The sequence below is a fragment of the Symphalangus syndactylus genome, chromosome 2, assembly GCF_028878055.3.
Source record: "Symphalangus syndactylus isolate Jambi chromosome 2, NHGRI_mSymSyn1-v2.1_pri, whole genome shotgun sequence".
Taxonomy (NCBI): Eukaryota; Metazoa; Chordata; class Mammalia; order Primates; family Hylobatidae; genus Symphalangus; species Symphalangus syndactylus.
This window is the reverse complement of record NC_072424.2, coordinates 14,728,476-14,738,501: the sequence shown is the minus strand read 5'-3', so window position 1 is coordinate 14,738,501 and position 10,026 is coordinate 14,728,476.

Here is a 10,026-nt window from a genome sequence, read left to right as displayed (position 1 = left end):
ACGAGTTAATGCAGTTGTCTTGAAATAGAATTTCTTCTTCTCTGGGAAACCTCAGTTTCAACAGACTGGAGGAGACTTTGCCCCATTATTGAGGATAACAGTCTTTCTGATTTAAAGTCAACTGAGAGTATATGCGAACCGCATCTACAAAACACCTTCACAGTGACACCTAGATTCTTGTTTGATTAAACAACTGGCTACTATTGCCTAGCGAAGTTAATGCATAAAACTGAACATCATACATTCCAAATCATGCAAACTGCTAATTTCCTGCCTAAGTTTTATCACTGACAGTCTCATTTCTGTTTAACAAGATACTGGAAAATGGAACAAGAAGAACCTGGGGTGGGTTCCTCCTCTGGCCCCTCAATAAGTCATGGGATAGCAGAGGTGGCTGCAATAACCATGCTTTCTAAGTCAATGTTCAGCTCTTTCAGAGAATTCACCTCCCACGGCCTATAAGGCACAAGGAAACCTCTTATTTACCCAACAGTTATAGTCGCGAAGTGACTTTCTCCACGACGTGTTAGCAAGCAGGCACCTTCTCAGTGACACACATCGGGGAGCTGATAAAACGCTCCCTCCCACGCTCGGCTCTTGTGGTGGACTGAACAACACTAAATTGGTTCAGAGTACTTGTTGGTATTTCCCCATCTTTTTTTTAATGTCAACCTATTAGCAGCTCGAAGGGATGTCCCTTGAGGGCCACACAAGTATTATCACAATGGAAGTGAGACACCACTGAGATGCCCACACAGCCGCCTCTATAAGATGCTCTTCCTTCCAACTGAACCTGGCCACTGGGGAGTGAGCCAGACAGCGGGACCGGCTCCCCCTTGTGTGGGTCACTGGCTTCAGATCAGGTGGAGCAGGTGGAGGGGCTGCAGGGGGCTCCTTGGGATTCCTGTTTGTCCCCACCTCACCAGTGGGCTTGCTGCCTTTACCTCTGTGCAGCTGTTCTTCTTTTCCTGGCTTTTAAAATCAGTAGGTCCCCAGTGAGCAGCACCCACAAGGGGTATGGTTGCAAGTCTACCTGGGACACGGATCTGCATTTCTCAATCTGACCTACCAGAAAGACCCAGTGGCTTATGGGAAAATGATCAACCTTGGGCAGTTAAGGGCCCCCCTAGCTGATTCCGATAGTTGTTAAGCAAACGTGATTTACCTACTTTTTCCTGTTTGGTACTCTCATTTCAGCGTTACAAGAAAAGAGTAGCACCTCTGATCCTGTTGCAATAAAAAGTTTGAGATTAGGGCTGGACACAGAGGCTCATGTCTATAATCCCAACACTTTGGGAGGCTGAGGCAGGCAGATTGCTTGAGCCCAGGAGTTTGAGACCAGCCTGGGCAACATGGCGATACCCCATCTCTACAAAAAATATAAAAATTAGCTAGGCATGGTGGCATGCACCTATAGTCTCTGCTACTCAAGAGGCTGAGGCAGGAGGATACCTTGAGCCTGGGAGGTTGAGGTTGCAGTGAGCCATGTTTGCACCACTGCACTTCGACCTAGGTGACAAATTGAGATCCTGTCTTTAAAAAAAAAAAAGTTTAGGATTACTGAGATAAAATGTGGATCCACTAGACCAGGGATTCCTATCTGGGGATCCACAGACATTTTGGGATTTATGAATTTGGATGGTGAAAAAACATTTCTTTGTTTTCACTAACTTGAAATGTAGCATTCCTTCAATCGTGAATGTAAGTGACACTCAAAAGTAGTATTAGCAGTGCCTATGACTTTGTCACTAATAATAATCATAGATATTTTCATATGACATTATAGTTGCAGAATTCTAAAAATAGCATTTCTGCTCATCACTACTTCAAAATTACAGCAATGTGAGTTGGCTGTCAGATCTTGTATTGAATGCATTAATAATGAAGCACACATATTACTATATGACACATTTGTTTATTAAAATATTCTTATAATTGTGCTTTAAGGTAATGGGTTTCCTTTCTAATCCTATATACATTGTTTTGTGCATCGTAAAATATGTTTTTGAGGAATCCATGACAGAGAAGAGATTCCAAACCTCTGCACTGGATCAATGGTTTTCAAACTGCCAGAATAATCTGAGCAGTCATGGGTCATAAAATCAACTAGCAGGTTGTGACAGCCCTTTTACTTTAGGAAAAAAAATGAATAAAATAGAAAATATCAGAGTACATCATGTCCTAAAGATACATCAAACCTTTATCATTGTATGGTAAGTGTGTACCAGTTGAAATGTTTAAAAATCATGAGCCTAGACAGCGAGGGTTGTAAAGACAGGAATCACGTCCATATTTTGCTCATCATTGCCTATCTCTGTAGTACTTAGAACAGTGCTTGAAGGTAATACGTGTATTTGACTTCTCCAGAAAGATAGAATCAATAGAAAATATAGATATATGAGAGGATATTTATTAGGAGAATTGGCTCAGGCGATTATGGAGAGGTCCCACAATAGACCATCTGCAAGCTGGAGACCCAGGGATGCCACTAGTGTGGCTCAGTCCAAGTCCGAAGGCCTCAGAACCAGGAAAGCTGATGGTGTCACTCTCAGTTCATGGACAAAAGCCTGAGAACCCAGGGAGGGCTGGTGTAAGTCCTGGAGCCCAAAGGCTGAGGAGCCCAGAGTTCTGATGTCCAAGGGCAGGAGAAGGGTTTCCCAGCCCCAGGAGAGAGAGAGAGAAAGAATCCACCATTCCTCTGCCTTTTTTTCTTTCTGGGCCTCCAGATGACTGGATGGTGCCTACTCACATTGACGGTTGATCTTCCCCACTCAGTTCACTGACTCACACACCAATCTCCTCTGGAAACACTCTCACAGATCCACCTAAAATTAATGCTTTACCAGTTCTCTAGGTATGCCTTAATCCAAACAAGTTGACACCTAAAATTAACCATCGTGATCAGTGCTCAAATAGCTGTAGACTAGAGAAATGAAAAACCAAAGGGTAATACCCATATGTTACATTTCTCCATCAAAAATGGTTATAAAGCCATTCAAGAAAGATTTTTTGAGTACTTACTGTGGGCTGGGGGATGCGCCTGGCAATAGAATTTCAATAGCGATGAGTCTCAGTTTACCCTCATGAAGCTTTCAGTCTAGCTTCATTTAGTTTGGGCCAAACAACAACAGAAACCACCAAAACTGTGAGTCTAAGGTGTTAAACACATATTTTCTGGGTACATGCTGTTTACAAAGACACTGAGGGGGGCTTGAAGATGCAAGTCATGTGGCCTTTTATGTGGAGGAGCCCAGTGGACCCTGATGAGAAAGCAAACAGGTTCCCATGCGGCCAAAATGCAAGGCAGAGAAAGCCAAGGGTCACAGAGGAAGTCCAGCAAGAAGCGGCACTCAGCAGCTACCAGAGAAATTCCAACAAGCACATGTCTTAGGACAATCATCACCCTCTTGTACAATATGAGAACTGCTGACTGCTTTAACAGCAGTCATCCCCTCCTGGCTCAGATGCTACTGTCATCTGGCTGTCCAGCTCCATCTTTCCCTTTTTAGTCCAAATATTAAACATTTCTTACTTTTTATACATTCAAAATATCTATACTTGTCTAGACATTTTGTATTTCATTAACTAACTTCTTTTTATACCTCATACCTTCTTCCTGGGGTTAGTTTCCTTCTTCTTGAAATATATTCACCAGAAGTTCCTCAGTGGGGATATTTTGGTGGTAACAGGGTCAGGACTAGAGTGAGGCACCTAGGAGGTAAAATTAAAGTAAATGTGTTTGTATTAGTCTGTTCTCATGCTGCTGATAAAGACACACCCAAGACTGGGTAATTTATAAAGGAAAGAGGCTTAATTGACTCACAGTTCCATATGGCTGGGGAGGCCTCACAATCATGGTGGAAGATGAAGAAAGAGCAAAGGCACATCTCACACAGTGGCAGGCAAGAGAAAGCTTCTGCAGGGACACTCCGCCTGATAAAACCATCAGATCATGAGACTTATTCACTAACACAAGAGCAGCATGGGAAAGATCTGTCCCCATGATTCAAACACCTCCCACCAGGTCCCTCCCATGACACATGGGAATTGTGGGAGCTACAATTCAAGATGGGATTTGGGTGGGGACACAGCCAAACCATATCAGTGTTAATCCTCACGGTCAGGCACTAACCCTAAACTTCACATCACTGAGAATGAGTTCTTCTCAAATTTTATGTTCCAGGCACCTCACTTGCCTCACCTAGTTCCAGCCCTGGGTGGTAAATGTTCTGTTTTTATCTAAATGTAGGTAATTCACTCTTACTCTTGAAAGCCAGTTTCACTGGCTGTACAAGGTTAACGTTCTTTTATTTATCCAAAGATATTATTCCACCATCTTCTGGTTTCCAAAGATGGTGGAATAATATTTTTGCTCCTATTGAGAAATCTGCTCCCAGTATAACCATTTTTTTCTTTTGTTAGTAATTTGTCTCTTCTTTCAGGCTGCTTTAAGCCATTCTATTTGTCTTTGGTGTTGAGGTTTAACTGCCACACATCTAGAAGTGGATTCTTTTTAGCAGACCAGCTTAAAGGATTTAGGAAGTCAGATTTTTTTCCTCCCATTATTTGCAGAAAATGTTCAGCAGTAATCTCACTGAGTATCATTTTTTCCCCAATCTTGCCATGATCTCCTTTGAACTTCAAAACCTATCTGTTGACTAGCCTTACTTTACCTTCTACACATCTTAATTTCTCCTTTATATATTTTTTATCTCTTTTTGTCTCTCTGATGGTTTCTGGGTAAATCCTTTAGATCTATCCGCCATTTCACAGTGATCTCTTCTGCTATGTCAATTCTGGTCTTAAACTTCTCCATTACGATCTTAATTCCTATAATTATATTTTTAATTTTCAAAATTTGCTCTTGCTTCTGGTCATTTTTTATAGTCTCTTGTACCTTACTCATGTTAACAGTGCCTTCTGTATACACTTACTCTATATTCTGGAATTCATAATTTAATTATTAAGTGTCATCGTAGCTCTGTTCTGTGTTGTTTGGTCTGACTCTGGCTCAAAGGGCTTGTTGTCTTGCTATTTTGTAATTATTGTAAACAGGGGACTCATACTTACTGGCACTCTTTTTCTGGGAGTTCTGAGTAACCGCATAGTGCGTCCCTCCTGGGAGGACTTGTGTTTGTTCCTGCCAAGTTCTTAGGGGGCACTGAGGACCTGGGTGCACTATAAATGAAATGTTCTCCCTTAGGTCTCTTGAATTACACCAAAGATGTAATTTCTCCAAGGGTCAGCTTCTGGTAACGATATTTTAGGGGAGGCTTTAAAAAAGATAGTCCTTCTTGGAGCCAAGTATGAAGTAGATGGGTTACCATGGCGTTCAGTCCTATTGCGCAGGTTTTCTCCTAGTTCATACACGATCTCATAGCATGACTTTACTGAGTCCAGTCTTTAAGCAGGAACATCTCAGTCTGGGCCCCTGCCCTGCACAGAGCCCGAAGCTCTGGGCCACGTGGAGCAGCAGGTGACCTGAGTGAGTGGCAGCAGTGATGCTGTGCTCTGTTTTCTGCCTGGTCTCCAGCTCCCACCCTATCCCTAGCCTCAGGAACTGTCTGCTACTGCAAAAGGTTCAAGAGCTTTGAAACTGAGTTGGGGACATAACTAAGAGCTAATCTGTCAACTGTGCCTATATTTCTGGGCACAATTCATTTAGTCCATAAAAATTTATCAAGCACCTGTGATACATACAGTTACATGTTCTAGACACAAACGAATCTATCAGTGAACAAACCTGAGAAAAATCCCTGTGATTATAGAGCTTACTTTCTAAAAGGAGGAGAAAGACAATATGAATGGAGAAATTACATAGGAAGTTATAAAGCAAGAAATATGTTAGAAAAAAACTCAACCAGAGAAGGGATTTGAGACTGCTGAGGGCACATATTTCAAAAGGTGCTTAAGAAAGACCTCTTTGAAAAGATATCATTTAAGCAAAAACCTGTGAGGCAATGAGCCATGCTAATGTCTGGGAAGAGAAAACAGCACTTGCAAAGGCCCTGAGGTTGGAGTGGGCTTGGCATCCTTGAGGCTGGAGTGGAGAAGTGAAGGATTGTGGAATGAGGGCAGGTAGCTGGGGAAGTCAGAGAATGCCAGGCCATGAAGCCCCTGTGGACCATGGCAAGAACTCAGGTTTTCCTCTGCATGAGATGAGAACCACTGGAGAGATTGGGGCAGAAGAGTGACATGGTATGACTTAGATTTAATGGGATTCCTCTGGCTGTTGGGTTGGGAATAGATGAAAGTAGAGTGGAAACAGGGGGAGAGGACAGGGGAGGCCAAGGTCTTGACTGAAGTTGATGGAGGCTCAAAGCAAGGTGGTATTTCTCAGTGGGACTCTGGGTCTATTTGGGAAGAAGTACCAAGGGGAGGAGCTAAGGAATTGGCTGGGGGTATGAGAGAAAGAGCCAAGTCAAGTAGAACTGCTCTAGGGTTTTTGCCGAAACAGAGGAAGGATGGAATTGCCACCCACATAATGCGGGGAAAACTGTGGGAGGAACAGACTGGGTGAGGAGAAGTCTGGGCTCAGCTTGTTGAGTTTGAGATACATAAAGGAGAGTTAAGTGGGCATGTCCAGGAAGCAGATGGATGGGCAGGTCTGAGGTCAGAAGAGTGGCCTGGGCACAGGGACAAATTTTGAAGTTATCAATGTCGTGAGATCATGTAGTTAGAGAGAAAAGGTCTAAAGTCTGAGTCCTGACCTCCCGACTTCACACCCACTTGCAACAAGAGCTTTGAGTGCCTAATGCAATAATAGTACCTGGACATGGGTATAGTCTTTTAAAATAATGCAAAGGTCTTTTGCAACTACTATTTTGGCAGACACCACGCAAATACTTTTTGTGTGGCCGATTATAAAAAGCTCCACAATCCAGTCCTAACCCATCTTCCCAGCCTTGCTGAGTCCCCCTAGCCAGCCCGATTTCTGTCTAGTTCTGATCAGGCCATTTCCACGTGCTCCTCCTTCTCTTGGCACACTCTCTTTCCTTTCCCGAAAGAGCTCTTCCCATTTCACTGATTGGCAAGTGGTGTTTTGTTGAGAAGCAGATCACCAGGCACCTCCTGGATGAGCTGAACTGCAGGGGCTGAGGGTATCAGGAGACAAATTCAACCTAGGCTAGGACAAGAGTGGCAGGGAGGCATTACTGGCTTAAGTAACCAAACCACGGATAGAAAGGAGAGGTACCTGGCCAGGTGACAGATCATATGGCTATCAACACTGACCAGGGGGTGGGCACTATGGGAAGACAGATGTCCCATTCTCTTTGTGGCTAGAAGGAGCCAGCCTTGGCAGAAAGGAAGCTAAGCAGGTCTCTCCAAAAAGCCCAAGACTTTCCTGAGATCTGGGCATGGAGGTGGCTCTGTTCGTGGCTCTATAGCACTTTGCAGCATTAGGCGCCATGTGCTCCAATTCCTGGTTTACTTATCCGCCTCCCCATCTAGACTGTGAGCTTCTTGCGGAAAAGGACCGCATCGTGTTCAGCAGCATGTGGACTAGTGCCTAGCAAGGAACAGGTGCTCAATATAAAGGCTTACAGAGAAACAACAGAAATAGTTTCCTAGATAGAGAAGGTATGCTGGAGACATTCATACTACAGACACATAGATATCTCCTCAATTTAACTTCCTCTCCCAAACAAGTCAGAGGGATTCCAACATCAAGAGGAATGCCTCACACCTGACAGCACTAAGACCAAGCTCCATGAGACCCAGGTCATATCTCATACTTTGCTTCTGCTACAGGCCAAGCACTTGCACCCAAGCCATTTGCATTCACATAACTGAAGTTGTGATGCAGTCTAGCCTCTGAGCTTAAAAGTTAGCAGATGCCAGCCACTAAGTGGCCAGAGCCAGCCTTCAGCAGTGAGGTCCCATTCACAGGAGGATTTGTGGTCAGCCAGCCTGGTTCAGGCTGTCCTGGAGATTTGTCCTGCGTTAACCCCAGGGACATGCGGTGGCGTTTCACTGATTCCCAGGGGTACACTATTTCTCATAAGACAGGACCGACTGTGCACATGTCTGGATATACACCTGCACACACACACCACACACACCACACACCACACACCACCTATCTGTGATCTCACAGAAGAGCCCCTGACTGTCCCTTGACTGCAAAGGAAAGGTGTCAAGGCTTCAGAAGCTCAGTCTGTCTCCATCCTAGTCTCTATGGAAACCTTGAAACCAGGCAGGACTAGGCCAAGCTGAGTTATTTGTCTCCTAAATAAGGAGCTACATCAGAGATCAGCCCCTGGAGCTATGAGTTAATAAGACAAGAACTTTTCAAATAGACATGCACAACACTTCTCTGCCTTTAAATACTGGGGCCACGTAGACTAGAGACAGTTCCTTCACGGAAAACCAAATGTACTTCTATGTCAATATAGCCAGTGTTGGGCTGATGCCTGCAGAGAGAGGAATATCTATTAATATTATAGGGCCACTCTTTGGTAATGATAATAAAAATAAAATAATTATAGCTACGACTAGTTGAGCACTTCCTATGTGCTCAGGCAGTGGGTGAAAGGCTTTACCTAAAATTATACTCTGTAATCTACACAAAGCATTAATCTTTCTTTCTGTAAATATCCTCAGATTCCCAGATCCACTCATTTCTTCCCTCTGCTGAGAGTTCCCTGTGGTCTGGATGTTCTGGGGCTGCTGCTTTGGGCTTCTCTGCCCTATACCCATTTGCCATTCTTCTGGTAACTGCACTTTGACTTTCTTCTGGGAAAGCTCTTCCCTACTCACTGGGTGGTATTGTTTGAGAGCTGACTCCATCCCAGCTCCGTGGCTTGACATATGGCCAACGTCTGGCTGACTGGCACCTTCCTTGGTCACGGTCATACTATTTCACAGCCGGACACTTGGCCCAAGTCAATCCTGTGAAGAGCAACACCAGGATATTTGTAGAAACATTTATAAACAGGCCTTGTGTTATACCAGAGTCAGTAATCTAGCAAGATGTAAGTTTGGAATTGCTAGGAACTTATTTAACTGTTGCTCTATATAACAAGCTACCCCAAAACTTAGTGGCTTAAAGCAACAACTACGTTATTAATTTCCATGATTTTGTGGCTTGGCTGGGATCAGCTGGGAGGTTCATCTGCTGCATGTGATGAGGGTTGGGCTGCAACCATGCAGGGGCTCTCCTGGGTTGGAGTATCCAGATGGCAGGTGAAGCAGGCTGTTGGCTGGGAGCTCAGGTGGGGCTGCTGACAGGAGGGTCTCTGTTCTCTATGCAGCCTTCCCATGTGGCTTGAGCTCCACAGTTTGGCCAATGAGCTCCAAGATCTAGCATTCCAAAAGGTCAAGTCCCAGTATGCAAGCACATACCAAGCTCTGCTTGTCAATTCAATAATGGTATGTAAATGAAATCATACAGTATATAGCTTTGAGCTTGTCCTTTTCACTCACATAATGACCTTGAGGTCCACCCAGGTTGCTGTGTGTACCAAGAGTTCATTCCTTCTTATTACTAAGTAGCATTCTATGGTTTGGATGGACCACAATTTTGCTATCCATTCACTTCTTAATGAACATATTAGTTCTTTCCAGTTTGGGCTATTATAAACAAAGCTTTTCTGAATATTCATTCCTATACACCTTTTTGTTATCAACATACATTTTCATTTCTCCTGGATAAACACCTGTGAGTAGAATTGCTGGATTATTTAGTAGGTTTATGTTTAACTTTTTAAAAAATGACCAAACTGTTTTCCACAGTGTTAGGCCATTTTACATTCCCACCAGCAGTACAGGAAAATTCTAGCTCCTCTACAACCTCACTAACACTTCGTATGGTAAAGTTTTAAAAAATTGTAGTCATTCTCATAGTTGTTTTGCAGCATCTCAGTTGGTTTTAATTTGCATTTTCCTAATAACTAATGATGTTGATTATATTTTCATAGGCTTATTTACCTTCCATATATGTTCTGTGGTACAGCTTGTTCAAATTTTTTCCCCATTCTTTAATTGGGCTCTTTGTTTTCTTATTATTGAGTTTTGAGAGTTCTA